The sequence below is a fragment of the Coptis chinensis genome, chromosome 8, assembly GCF_015680905.1.
Source record: "Coptis chinensis isolate HL-2020 chromosome 8, ASM1568090v1, whole genome shotgun sequence".
Taxonomy (NCBI): Eukaryota; Viridiplantae; Streptophyta; class Magnoliopsida; order Ranunculales; family Ranunculaceae; genus Coptis; species Coptis chinensis.
Window position 1 is genome coordinate 38,588,206 of NC_141463.1, and position 14,556 is coordinate 38,602,761.

Sequence of the window (14,556 nt, forward strand, 5' to 3'; positions counted from 1 at the left end):
GATAGCTTAGAATAGAAAGTAGCCATTAAAATAGCTTCTAGATCTAGATTTAATTGTTTTATTTAGTTAGTTTCAAATCCTGTATTAGATTAAACCTTTGAATCTTGCTCTTCAATTTGATTAAATCAATAAAGTAGTATTCTTTATCAATTTCGATTTTTGTCATTTCTATTTCTAGATCTAATTTCAATTCTTGTTCTTATTTCATCTTAGTCATTAATTTAGATTTCATTATTGTTTAATTAAGTAAATTTTCTTTGCTTTTATATTATGTTTAGTTTTAATCTAAATGGAAATGATTGGGGAATGATTCAAGGCTAAACCTCCATTAGAGGGGTTGAGAAGCCTTGATGAAAGCTTGATTCCGTTTATCGTAGAGTCGCCGTAATTTCTATTCCACGCCCGAGAAATAATTAGTTCACCATGAGAATGGGTTTAATTGTTCACATGCTAGTTATAAATTGGTAGAAATGCCATGTGTAATTAGGGATTAGGAAGAACCGATTGTTTCGCGTGGCGATTTCAATTCAATTCGATTACTTACAACTTAAGCTAGTGGATTAAGTTGAGTTAAGGTGGAATCAATCCCCCTCTAACTCCTTAACATCGAATCAACGTAGCATTCCCTTAATATTCTGATAACCGACTAGTTGCATTTCGTGGGTAGTTGCATCGTAGTCTAGTCCCCTTTTCGTAAAGCTCTCATTGACTTTAAGTAGAGTATTGAGACTAGAAAACAAGCATACGGAAGGACTAAGAGTGGAACGAATCACTCTACTCCACTATATCTCATAGGATTGAGAGTAGAAGAAGAATTATTGATAATTGAGACTCGTAAAAGTCGAGTTTTAGTTTACTTACGTTGTGAAACCATCGTTCATGTCGTAGGTAAACTATTCATTATTCAGTTATCAAATGGCGCCGCCGCCATCTTAGTTTCACTTTTTCGTATTGTTTTCATAGTGTTAGTACTTGTTTTTAAAGTCCCATTTCACCCACCCACCCTTGTTTGAATCATCGTGGTCTGTCCATTTTAAAGTTGAAAAATTCGAGCAAAATTTATTGACCGAAGGCCAAGGCTCTCCTCCTTGCGACCGCCCTATGTTTCTTGGACCGAGCGACCCGCCCCCATGTGGAGCGAGCGACCCTAAAAAACACTGTAAATTGAAAATACCTCGGAAATGCCATACGTGTTAAATTTTTTTCGGATTTCGGCAGTTTTGATTCGAACTTTGCTCTTTCATATTTTTTCAGTGTTCTAACACGCTATATACACTGAACAAAGCGTAAACAAGGCGCTATTTATAAGCGAAGCAAGGGCCTAATCAGGTATTCCTTTCTTCCACACCTCGCGATCTCTGTTAGAGGTTTTATACTAGTATATCAGAATTGTTTGGAGTGTTGCATGTTTAGTTAAGCTCAACTTAGTCTTGCATGAGATTAAGGTCCGGTCGAACAAAAACACCGAACGTAAATACACAACAACAACAACAAACAAGTCTATCTAGTATACCACACACTACACCTCTAGCTACTACTACACACACACCACCGATATAATGGGGAAGAAAGAGAGACTCCTCTCTCGGACTTCTACAAAGCCTTGGCGATAGCCCCAAATCTTGCATCGTTCTAGCGGACCAGTGGGGATTTGAGAATCCTCCAAATATTTTTAATTTGTTACCGTTTTTTCATGGTTTAGACCATGAAAAACCTTATCGGCACATCGTAGGATTGAACAAGTCTTAACAACATTCCACCATCCTACGGTTGATGCGGAACAAATTAAATTAAGGGTATTCCCTTTCACCTTACCCGATAATAAAGGCGTCTTAGTTAACTGCCCAAAGCGCCCTAATTCTATGGACTCGTGGGCTAAACTTGTTCATTTGTTTATGGAACATTTTTACCCCCCTAAAGACGGATGAGATGCTTTCCAAGATTCATTTCTTTCGACAAAATCCTCATGAATCATTTTCAGGAGGCTTGGAATCGTTTCACCGATCTGCTTATAGAGTGTCCACACCATAACCTAGCAAAAAAGACACGTTAGTTCGTGCCTTTTCAAAGGACTTCAACATCACCATAAAGAAGTCCTTGACATAATGAATGGGGAAGTTTCTTAAGTAAAGGAGCCTCGGAGGCTTATAAATTTTTAGAGGACCAAACTAAGCGAAATAATAATTGGGGGTAGTGATGATATCCCCGCTCCGCTAGTTCTACTAATACTGTTAAGGCCGCGGTATGTTTGAAATTAAACACGATTCGAGCTTAAAACTCTAATCGAATCACTCACTAAAAGGTAGAGGCCATTTACGTACAACAAAAGCCTATCCCGTCATGAATGTAAATTCAAACCCATGTAGTTTACATTTGGAGTCCCGAGCATCCCGGCTCCCAGCGTCATATAGCCTATGAACAGGCTTCTTCCATTAATAGTGAACCTAACCCCTTGGAGACAAAATCCCAACTTCGGTTGGAGAAATAACCAACAAGTCACACCTCAAGGGTACAATAATCAATATGTTAGGCCGTATACGGTTTTAACCAAGCTCCACTACGACAAGGATGTGGTCGGGGTAATTTTAATAATTATAACAACCAAGTGCAACCTCGACAAGGTCAAGCACAAGCACAAGGTCAAGGTAATTATAATAATTATAATGCTAATAGAGGTATCGTTAGGTCAATAATAATTATCAGAATCCACCTATAAATAATTCCATTGAAATAGTTCATCCACACCACCGTGACTACTACACCCACACAACCGGATCGCCTTGACACCTTCATACAAGTGAGCCAAAACTTTTCCAAACTATATGGCTCAATCTAACCAGCGGCTTCTACAATCCGTTAATAATTTAACCCAAACGGTTGGCTCAAGATAAAGCCCAAACCAAAGGTGTGTTGCCAAGTCGCATAATACATAATCCTAAAACAACAAACACGACCTTTGAGGTAACGGATAATACTAGTAATGAATTTGAAAATGTAGGTGAGATAAATGCCATCACCACTCTCCGTTCGGGCAGAGTGGTTGATAACAAGGTAACTATGCCTATAGTTACCCCCACCATAACCCTACACCTACTATTTTACTAGATACATGAATAGAAACTGAAGAGCCTACCCTTTGTAGAGGTACCGGTTACAACACAACCTAAGAAACAGAAAGCCGCGGTTAAACATCCGGTGATACCATTTCTAAATATAGACGAAACCACCGTTTCCACAAAAATTAGCCATGTTAACTAGGGATACAAATTACGAGGAGATTAGGGACGTTTTCAAGAATCTAACTATAAACCTTCCCTTCCTCGAAGCTATTAAAAGCTACCACATCATGCTAAGTTTCTTAAGGAATTGTGTACTACTAGGCTAAGACAAATATACCAAAGGCGGCTTTTTAACAGAACAATTCCCAACCTTATCCGAACATAATGGAATTGTTAAGTATAAGGACCACTGGATCCTCTTGTCACAATGCACCTTAGGAGATTCCTATCTGACGACCGGCGTTATTAGACACGGGGGCTAGTGTTAACTTACTCCCATTTTATTTGTATAGACAAATAGGTCTAGACAAGATGCAAACCACTAAAATGGCGTTGCAATTAGCTGATCGGTCTATTAAGTATCCTAAGGGTGTAGTCGAAAATGTGTTTGGTAAAGTTCGGGATTTCTACTATCCGGCTGATTTTGTAGTCCTCGATACTGAAGTCGCTAACGACTCTGTCCGATTATTTTAGGGCATCCGTTCTTGGCAACTGCCAATGCGGCTCATTAATTAACCGCCGTGATGGTTCAATGTCCATGTCTTTTGGCCATCTAACATTTGAAGTCAATGTTTTTAAAACAAGGACACAGCTATTACCCGAATCGTCTATGGATGGAGAGGTTAGCATGATCGAAAGCGTTGTTCGAGATTATTTCAACAACACGTTCCACGATAGTCATATGCAAAAAATTCTTTCCTTTGGAAAGTCGATTCAACATTTTCATTCCTACACTAGTCGATACACATATTATTGATGAGGAAGGGATAGATGATTTTCTTAAAGATGTAGATGACTACCATAGTAATGTGGATATGACCAATCTAGATGAGGAAGTCGATGAGTTTCTTGAGTAGGTGACAATTCACCCTATCAAGAACTAACTTGCACAACATCCACCTCGATTCCCCTCCTTCCACCCTTTCAAAGGAATCTCGAGTTTGCACTCGATCCTTTTGTTTCTCCCGTGCTTCATAATTTTTAAATCCTCCTAGCAAACGATACTTGAAGGAGGACAAACTATTTGACACCTTAATTTTTTCAGAATTGAGGCAGTCCCTACACACACAATGAATGAGTTGATTGCTAAAACCACATCCTCATTGTGTACAAGCCATCTTTCTACAACTTATCCATATCCACCATATTCTCTACAACCATTCACTTTTCCACACTCATTTACTAGAACACCCACTCATTCAAAAATGAAAAAAATAAGGTGCATGATAGGTTACCTAATAGGGTAATCCGACTTAGCTTTCATTTCACTAGGCTGCGTCGTAGGAAAACTTGGTGCTTGATTGTGTTTGGATATGTTTTTTCGTGATATTTATTTATGGAATGATCCACAACTATTTCGGTTGTTGATATATGATCAACTGCATGTTCATACATATATTTTAGATAAAGTCTCGAGTATCGACGACTATAAGCGACTCAACTTCGTGTTTGGTGCATTTCCTTTCACTTTAATATATTGGTGAGTGCACCATTAAGGTAACCGCCCCCTCCTATGGAGTGTGTGGCTGTAAGTACGGATCCTAAGTCCACGGTTCACATAGTTCACGCGTTTCCAATCTTGCATGTTTTTCTCGGATTTTTGAGTCATGTTTCTCTATGGTGTGAATTATGTCTTTATTGCTTGTTGTTTTTCCTTCTAAAAATAAAAAAATAAAAAAAATAAAAAAAATAAAATAAAAAAATAAAATAAAATAAACATAGTAATCTAGGAAGTCGGGGAATCGACTTTAAAAGACCATTTGCTAAAACAAATTTTCTAAGCCGTTGTAAAAAAAAATTTGTTTGGGGGTGGGGTGTTAAATGTTTCCGTACTAAATGTTTATGTTCCATTACAGTTGCTTAGGCCGTTTTATTGTATTACGATTCGGATTGACATAATCTATTAATTTAGAGTTCATTCGTTCGATAACTTTACGTCATGCACGACTTCGAGGCATTTTCCACTATCTCGTATGTCATCCGAAGTCGGAATAGAGTGTTTTATGGATCATTGGATAGGAAATTCCCTCCTGATCATTTCCATATCTCATTCGCAAAAAATCGGACCCGATAGCGGCGGCAATTTTGATTTGAAATTAAAAAAAAAAAAATCGAAAAATCAAAATTTCGATTTTGGGTTTGGGGCCCAACCAGCGCCCACGACCGGTAGCGCTTCAGCCCCTTACCTTCTTCAAAGAACAGCGGTTCATCGTTTTTCATCTTCCACCGCCATTAACAAAGCTCCAAACCTAGAAAAATAAAAATTAAAAGAAAATACCATAAACCCACTTTTCAAAAAATCAAATCCTAACCCCAAATCTTCTCTAAAACCAAACCACCACAACCCCCACCGATTTAAATAACTAAAACCACCAAAAATTCAAAATTTGGTCTTTGCGCCACCACTCCACCACCACCACCACTGTTCTTTCAGTCGGTCAAGTCAAACCACCACCACCACATCATATTTAAACCACCACTCCATTTCAAACACTAGATGGCTCAACAACGCCGAATTATCCGGGAGCAAGTTTTTCGCTGCCGACCATTTATTTCTCCGTTTTACGGTGTGAAATGGCTAGTAGAGACTGGAATAGTCTCGGTACTTTCGACCGAAGCCTTCTACCACGAAGACTTGGTCCGACGGTTCTACAACACCGGGGAGTTGGAGGGAGTAGGATTTTTGTGATGGTAAGGAGGAAGAAGAGGAGGAGTTGACTACGGATTGTTGGGTGAGATTCTAGGCATTCCGCCTAGAATCCATCGGGAGGCCACTTTACGAGAGCCCCGGTTTGGCGGGTAGAGCCATTGATGGGCGTTCGTCATCAATGGGAGCTACAATACAAACTCCCATTGTGTTCGCCGGGCATCCTCGGGACCAACCGGTGGCTACTGACTGGTGGATGGATTAGTTGGAATGTCCTAGGGAAGGACAAGGTCGGTGACATCGGTCGACTGCCTCCACGTCTTATGGGTACTCGAGGAGGCGAAATGCGATTTACGTATCACGGAGTTTTCTTTGAAAGCATGATTAGGGGGTCGGAAGGTCTTTGGCACCTCTTTCTGTGTTAATCACCAAGATCATGCCGAAGATGAAAGCGACTCCGCGCCCGATAGGATTTACATTACCCCGCACCGTAACACGCGTATCTATAGGGAGTGTGTCCAACAAGTTTGGAGGAGGGCTGAGGATAGAGAAGAAGAAGAAGAGGATGGAGGAGCTGAGAATGAAGAGGAGAAGGATGAGGATGCCTCAGAGGATGAGGAGGGCGTGACTGCTTTGATCTGAGATGCCTTCGAGTGTGTTGGTCGATCGCGAAACGCATGGCTATGCTTCATAGGGGCATCGCGTTCACTAAACACTATCTGCCACGAGACCTCCGGACTTCGACGGCGACTATTCATCACAACCGAGATCCGCACCGGAGAGAGAGGATGAGATGGGAGCAGGAGCGAGGCTGAGATGGAAGCCAGGCCCCGGTTTAGAGTGGATATGCTTGCACGCTTCCCACCTCATACGGACTCGCTTCCGGGGACGGCTACTCACGAGGCATGGCGTCGTCGGCGAAGGACGGCTTCTTCTTTGGACCTTCGGAGCCCAGGGAGCCACCACTAGAAGTGTGCCCTCCACCAGTGGCGAAATTTTTAGAGAGTCGAGGATTGATAGTGGTTGTTGTTTTATTTACTTTTGTTGTTTTTATTGTAATATAACTTTTATTTCCGTAATTTGAATTTTGTAGTGGTACTCCGAATGAAATTTTAATATAAGGGCTTATTTTCATTATGCATGGTCGTTTCATATTGACCCCACCTTCCCAACTTGTTTGGGGGTGGTTTTATCAATTCAAGCATGATTTTTGTATAACCTTCGTATTAGAATTAATTGCGGAGTCAAGGTGAAAATATGGTTGTTTAGGCAGAAATATGATCAAGTATCATTATAGGATGAAATCTAGAGTAAATAGGTACATTCTATCATAAAATCAACCTAAAAGATACTGGGTTTGAATTAGAATCCAGGTTATGAGTTGTTTCCGTTTTCGAGTTTGGAAATTTTAGGATTTCCGGAAACTGCCGTAATTAGTTTTGGCAACTTTCCGATCCTTTTTAGCAACTTTAAACCTATATAAACTTGATACAAACTATTCTCACAACTCACACTACACCTAAACTCCATCACTCACCCTTCACACCCGCGATTCCCCGTTTTCGACTTCATTTTGCAAATGCAGAATCGGGCTTTTCGGGCGAATGTAAGCCTCGGGCGGCTCGCTACATTTTACGACGAGAAAATTTTTTCAGGCGCCGCCAAAATACCAAGCGACTTCGCGCTAAAACACTGGAATTCCAAAATACAAAAGAGGCGACTTCGGCGCCCTAGTTAGCGCTTCGGCGCTGCGCGACTTCCGTGGACCAGAAATTTTCCGGTTTTTCGTAGCGTAGTATCCGGATCTTTCGCAGCTATTCCAAAGCGTAATTTTGAGATGACATCTCCAACATTGATACGGAACAGTCTTTCAAAGATTTGTTCAAAGCACTACTTACGGTGCTTGGTTTGTGAGGTGATCACATACGTTGGCTGGGAACCTCTTATGGTAAGACGGCTGAACTTTATTCTCCAAAGACTTGCATCTTATTTTTATAATAACTGCATTTTCTTTGAGAGACCGGATGGAGAACAAGTGTTCTCCATCAACATTGACGAAGAACCAATGGAAATTACCGAGGTTCTTGCTAGCATTTGTTCTTGGACTTGCTATGCCTGGGTGAGATACAAGACCCATGGTGCTATTGGGTCGATAATATGCATGTCTACACTTATGAGTTTTTGCACGAGGCTTATGGGGCAGGCATTTTTTCAGTTATTGAGGACCAAGGGGACTATAACGTTGCCCTTGGTAGCTTGTCCATGAACATAGGAACTGTTATGTTTTGGATTATGCTAAACATTTTAGGGGAATGGCGTTTTTTTCTTACGTGAATGGCGCCACTTGCAGGCGTTTTCCTTGCTTTAGCCACGGGGCGCCCGGTTCTATGACCTTCCCGAACTTTGATGTCTAGTTTAGCACGAGCATATACCATGCGGCATAAGTACCTTCTTATGCCTGTTCTAATTCACGTATTATGCTATGTTTCTTTCCCTGTTTTTTGTACACGCGTTTCGCGGATTGGATTAGGGTAGACGCGGTGTGACCCACCAATAGTCTTATTCGATCTTTCCGTGCAATGACTTGGCAAGGGTGGCGGATACAACCTCACCAGGTTGCACCCTACACCCCATCGGACCAAGTGGCACTTAATAGGTTAGCAACCATAGATGATAAATGGCGTGAAGCCGGCAAATTATCATAGCATGGCGGGGGCGAAGGAGCCTCACTTCTTTATAGAAGTGGAGGATGGCGAAGATGATGAATAACGGTGGAGTGGAGGTAAGTTTTATTTTACGTTAGTAATGCGCTTATGTCCCAAGCAATTTCATTCTTTTAACCCCATAATGGGTAGAACTTCGTGATAGAGTTGAGTCGGTTTTATTTCCTATATTATGCGTTCTAACTTCTTTTTACAGATGTTTCACGATTTTCACGCTTCAATGGTATTTTTCCTACCCATTTTATTTAAATGCTTTGAGGACAAAGCATGCTTCTTGTTTGGGGGCATAGAAACACGTGTAATTAAGACATCTGCTAGGATATAAATATGTATAATATGCATTTGTTTTCTAGTTAAAATTTCAAAAATTTAAAAATATAAATAAATAAGTTATGCTATACACTTAGGAATATTGGTATTGTTTCTTTCTCTATGCTCTTAACAATCTAGAAGTCTCACATAGCTTTTTGCATGAGAATAATTGTTAGAAACTTAGGTTAATATGTAAGTAATAATCTTTGCATCTATCTATAAATATATTACATGAGTATCTATGATTGTTTGGCGATGAGTTTTGAAATCTAGGCTAGAGTACTTTATTCTACAAATCTGTGAGAATATAGCCTAAAGCCTTATATGAGTGAAACAATTGAGAAATGACACAAAGGGAGAAGTAAAATCTGGATAGAGAAATCTGCGTCCACTTGCTTGATCACTAAACCATATCCTAGCGAGAATTTAGGCCCTTTTGGATCGATATAGCCGAAATTCAAACCTATGAATTATTTTCCGCTAGTCGCCTTAATTGAGCCTTTCATTAGCCCTTCCATAAACCACAATTCCTTTACCCATTTTACAAAAAAAACAAAAACAAAAAAAAAAAAATATATATATAATAAATCAACCTACCCAATTTAGAATAAGTTCGAGAATAGAATGAATGAAGAAAAAGAAGAAGAGAAAACCCTGTGTAAAACAAAAATTAGTTAGTGCTTCAGAAAATAAAGAAAATAAGTTTCCATCCAAGGAAAAGAAAAAAAAAAATAGAAATAAAATAAAAACTCAAAAAATAGAATAAAAGGAGTCAAAAGCCAAAGAAAAGAAAAAAAAAAAAATATGGCTAAGGATGGAAACAAAGTGTAGAAGCAAAAAGTAAATAACAAGGTTTTCTCTAGTTACATAATATGAAGACTCTATTATCTCGGACTTGTCCTTTAGAATATCCATTTCCTTCCTTCTTAAACCATCTCCTAATCCCGTAACACCTAATAAAGACCTCTAGCTCAATTAGGAATAGGTTAGTGTGATAGTAAGTGGCAGATGTGTTTGATCGACTCCAGAACTTCTGTGTGTCATTGAGATTGTAAGGTAAAGTGTGCCCACTGTATTACTGGAGTAGTGAAACTTGAGTGGAAAAATCAGAGTGTTGTTTCTTGACTATTATTGTGAGAGAACTACTTAAGGATTATTTATTAGAAGTTCTCGAAACAAACACCGCTAAACATTTTATAGTACTACTCATTGTGTATATGTTTATTGTAGATGATAGATTATTATGCATATATTAGCTTAGGTTTTGACTTGGTTATTCTTGTTCATAGCTAGTGAGGCGTATATAGATAATTTGGAGCATGAATAAGGAAACAATAGTTTTATTTTCTTAGTCGATTTTTGTAGTATAGATGAAGTTTGTGAGTACCTTCATGGAAAACTCTCGCGAGGCTATAACTCATCCACTAGGGAATTCCTAGTGGTTTAAGGCCTTGTTGCATATGGTCAATGCAATCGCACTCAATGAAAACGAGATTAGGTAGAACTCCATTTTTGGTCACTTATTCTAATTTCTCATCTTTGCTTGAGGACAAGCAAAATCTTTGTTTTGGGGGTGGTTTGATAAGAGCCCAAAACTGTAGTTTTAACCCGTAATAATTATCTTTGTTAGACCAATTATGTGAATAATAAGTAAGAGTTAATCTGATTACGTGTTTTATGCATTTCGAAGGCTTCAAAGTCCATTATGTGCGAAATGTGCCACTCTAGCGAGATAAAGGAGCAAAAGTCGTGAGAACTTCGAATGCCATATCTTTGGACTCAGACCTCAGATTGAGGCCTACCTTATGTCAAAACGACCGGCTCGAGGAAAGAGCTTTGCAATGGTCCAAGCCTTGACCCAATCAGAGGAGCAGAAGTGGACGAAAAGTCTATGGAAGCCAACTGCAGCTGAAGAGGCCTTTTGAATTTGAAAGAATTGGGTTTTGGGCCTGATTCTCTGGCCCAAAACATGGCTCCAAGCCCATGCACGATTTTTGGATCTGAATGTATAAGAACAAAAGCTTAACTTATTGTTAATGGAGTTAGGTTAGGTAGATAGCTTAGAATAGAAAGTAGCCATTAAAATAGCTTCTAGATCTAGATTTAATTGTTTTATTTAGTTAGTTTCAAATCCTGTATTAGATTAACCCTTTGAATCTTGCTCTTCAATTTGATTAAATCAATAAAGTAGTATTCTTTATCAATTTCGATTTTTGTCATTTCCATTTCTAGATCTAATTTCAATTCTTGTTCTTATTTCATCTTAGTCATTAATTTAGATTTCATTATTGTTTAATTAAGTAAATTTTCTTTGCTTTATATTATGTTTAGTTTTAATCTAAATGGAAATGATTCTTGGAATGATTCAAGGCTAAACCTCCATTAGAGGGGGTTGAGAAGCCTTGATGAAAGCTTGATTCCGTTTATCGTAGAAATTCGCCGTAATTTCTATTCCCCGAGAAATAATTAGTTCACCATGAGAATGGGTTTAATTGTTCACATGCTAGTTATAAATTGGTAGAAATGCCATGTGTAATTAGGGATTAGGAAGAACCGATTGTTCTGCGTAGCGATTCAATTCGGATTCTGACGACTAAATCGCCGCTAGTGGATTAAGTTGAGTTAAGGTGGAATCAATCCCCCTCTAACTCCTTAACATCGAATCAACGTAGCATTCCTTAATATTCGATAACCGACTAGTTGCATTTCGTGGGTAGTTGCATCGTAGTCTAGTCCCCTTTTAAGTAAAGCTCTCATTGACTTTTAAGTAGAGTATTGAGACTAGAAAACAAGCATCTGGAAGGACTAAGAGTGGAGCGAATCACTCTACTCCACTATATCTCATAGGATTGAGAGTAGAAGAAGAATTATTGATAATTGAGACTCGTAAAAGTCGAGTTTTAGTTTACTTACGTTGTGAATTCATCGTTCATGTCGTAGGTAAACTATTCATTATTCAGTTATCACTATTACAAGCTTTCTACCAAAACTAAAAACTAAAATAAAATCTAAGACTAAGAAACTAAAATAATATATGGTAAAGGAAAAGAAGTCAAGGGAGTAAATGGAGTGTCCCCCCCTTGTTTTGTATTCTTCTCTATTTGAGAGAAATCTCATTTCCTCCCACGTGAAACACCAAACTACATTTACTTCTTTCTTAACCACATAATCCACAACAAAGTGACACCTATCTTTTTTCACTATTAACACCTAATCTCATCTAACTTTATTAACTACATGCAAGGTGTCACTTTTGCACCAATTATTTGCAACTTTGTCTTGACTTGTATGATGACTCATCAAATCTTGTGAGCCCGCATAATGGGTCCACGTGCAGTTCAGTAGCGGTTCGGTCTTTTAACAATTTTATAACTTCCCGTCTATGCATAGAGTTCATCGCCCGATTCTCGGAATTTTTCACTTGTCGATATTGAGTCCCGGTTCAAGAGGTGGGAGCTTGAGGAAGTTTGATAGTTAAATGTATGGATTTGGGCTTCACATGGCTGATTTGGAAGAATTCAAATACACATCGGTTCCCGTGCTTTTAACGCGGAGTTTAACCAATATTTTCATGTTTATCGCGAAAACCTGCAAAAGTACGAAAACATACTTATTTCATGATTATTAAACACATAATTAACCAAATTTATATGTCTCAATGGGGTTTAATATTATAGTTTTGGGTGCTTATCACACTACTGATAAGTGCACAAAAAGTGTTATTTAACCCTCGATTATGCCTTTTGTTTAGCCATCTTAGTGGACTAATAGTATTTGTAAGTTATGTTTTATGATTCTACAGGTCAAAGAGAGAGTTTTGTAGAATATTAGAGAAAAAGGGGTAAAACGGAGCAATTCGGAGCATTAAGGATCACATGGGAGGCCCGTGAGAAGGCTAAGGAATTGGAGCTATTAAAGATGCGACTTGGACATATTTTAAAGTCTATTTGGAAGCCCAAGGCCAAAGGATTCGTTACTTGGACCAAAGCCCGCAAAAGAGGATAGAAGGATAGAGCAGAAGAGACAAAATCGGTTAACGCGTTTGGGACGCATGGATCGAGCGTCCAGTCGCATTGCTTGCGTCTGAGACGCATGAATCGACACTATACCCAATTCCTTCTCAATTTTGGAGACGAAGTTGGACTCTGAAAGAAATCTATTTGTATTAGGAAATAAATGACGGTTTGGAATGCTTCTAGAGCTCATTGTAACCTCTATAAATAGAGGACCTAAGTGCCTTATGTAATTTTCCAATTCACTTATACTCTTGTCTCCAGAACTTGAGGCAGAGAGAGATTAATAATAAAAGATCGGTTTTAACTAGCTGAGTCTTAATAAATTAGTCTTCTAGTCTTATGTTCTTCGACTTTTCTTCTTCTCGTTTTTCGTGTTCTTCCTTCTTTATGGAAGGCTAATCTTCTCCTTCAAGGGAGAAGATGAAGCCGGTGCTTAAGGTTTAATGATTCTTCTGGTTCATGGTGTTCTTCAATCAGGTTAGTTCTTTATGTTTTTAGTTATTAGTTCTATTGCCCAGACCAGGGGATGGAAGTATATATTAAAGTTTTTATTTATTGCAATCGAATATCATGCAAGTTTAGGGTTTTATTTATTGTAATTGAATATTTGCTAGTGACATGCTTTTATTTATTGCAATTGAATATAATGCTAGAATAGGATTTTATTTATTGTAATTGAATATTATACTATTATTCTCTACTTTTCTTCTAGTTGTGTAATGTTTTAGAGTAAGGAAAGTATTCCTTGTGTTTGCCTTAGATGGTGATTCATTGAATAGCTACACAAGCTCACATAAAAGGAAAGAAGATACTAGTAATATGAACATAGGAACAACCTTAAGAAGAGTTATTTGTTAACGATGTTTCGTCCAAGAGGGCATCGGCACTCGCTCGATTGCCTAATTGTAGTCTACTTGTGAGAACAACAATGAAGCAAAAGGTCATTGAATCCAAAGTATTGGTGGATTCTAATTTCTTGAATTCCCTCTCTTATAAATTCTTAATAGTTTAGTTTAGTTTAGTTTAGTTTAGCATTAAAATCTATAATATCTATAATAATAGTTTTTAATCCCTTAAACCCCCTTTCCAGTCCTGTCCTTCATATAAACATACACTTAAAAGTGGAACGATACCCTACTCATCCTTTACTTATTGAGGGATAATTAGGTTTTGATACACTTCTGTTTTGTTCAATGACCATACACCATCTACACACAAAAAGAGGCAAGGTCAAATGGCGCCGTTGCCGTTTTAAGTTGTTTATGTTTAACGTTTTCTTTCAAGATTAGAATTTTGGATCTTGAGGTAATTTTAGCCGCATCATCCATCCTTTTAAGAAAGAAAGAAGCTTGAAGGACATCTCGAAGACAAGATCTACCATCCAGGTTAGTCGAATCTTCATTCTTTTTATTTCATTCTTAGTATAGTTGCATCGTAGTTTAGTTTTATTGCTTTCTAGCATAATTGCATTTAGGGCCTTTTCAACAATTGAAGTTGTAAGCCAACACAGCGAAACATCAAACTCTAGTATTTCTTGTCTGAATCTTGACAAACGGACTATCGTCTGTGAGCCGTGGTAC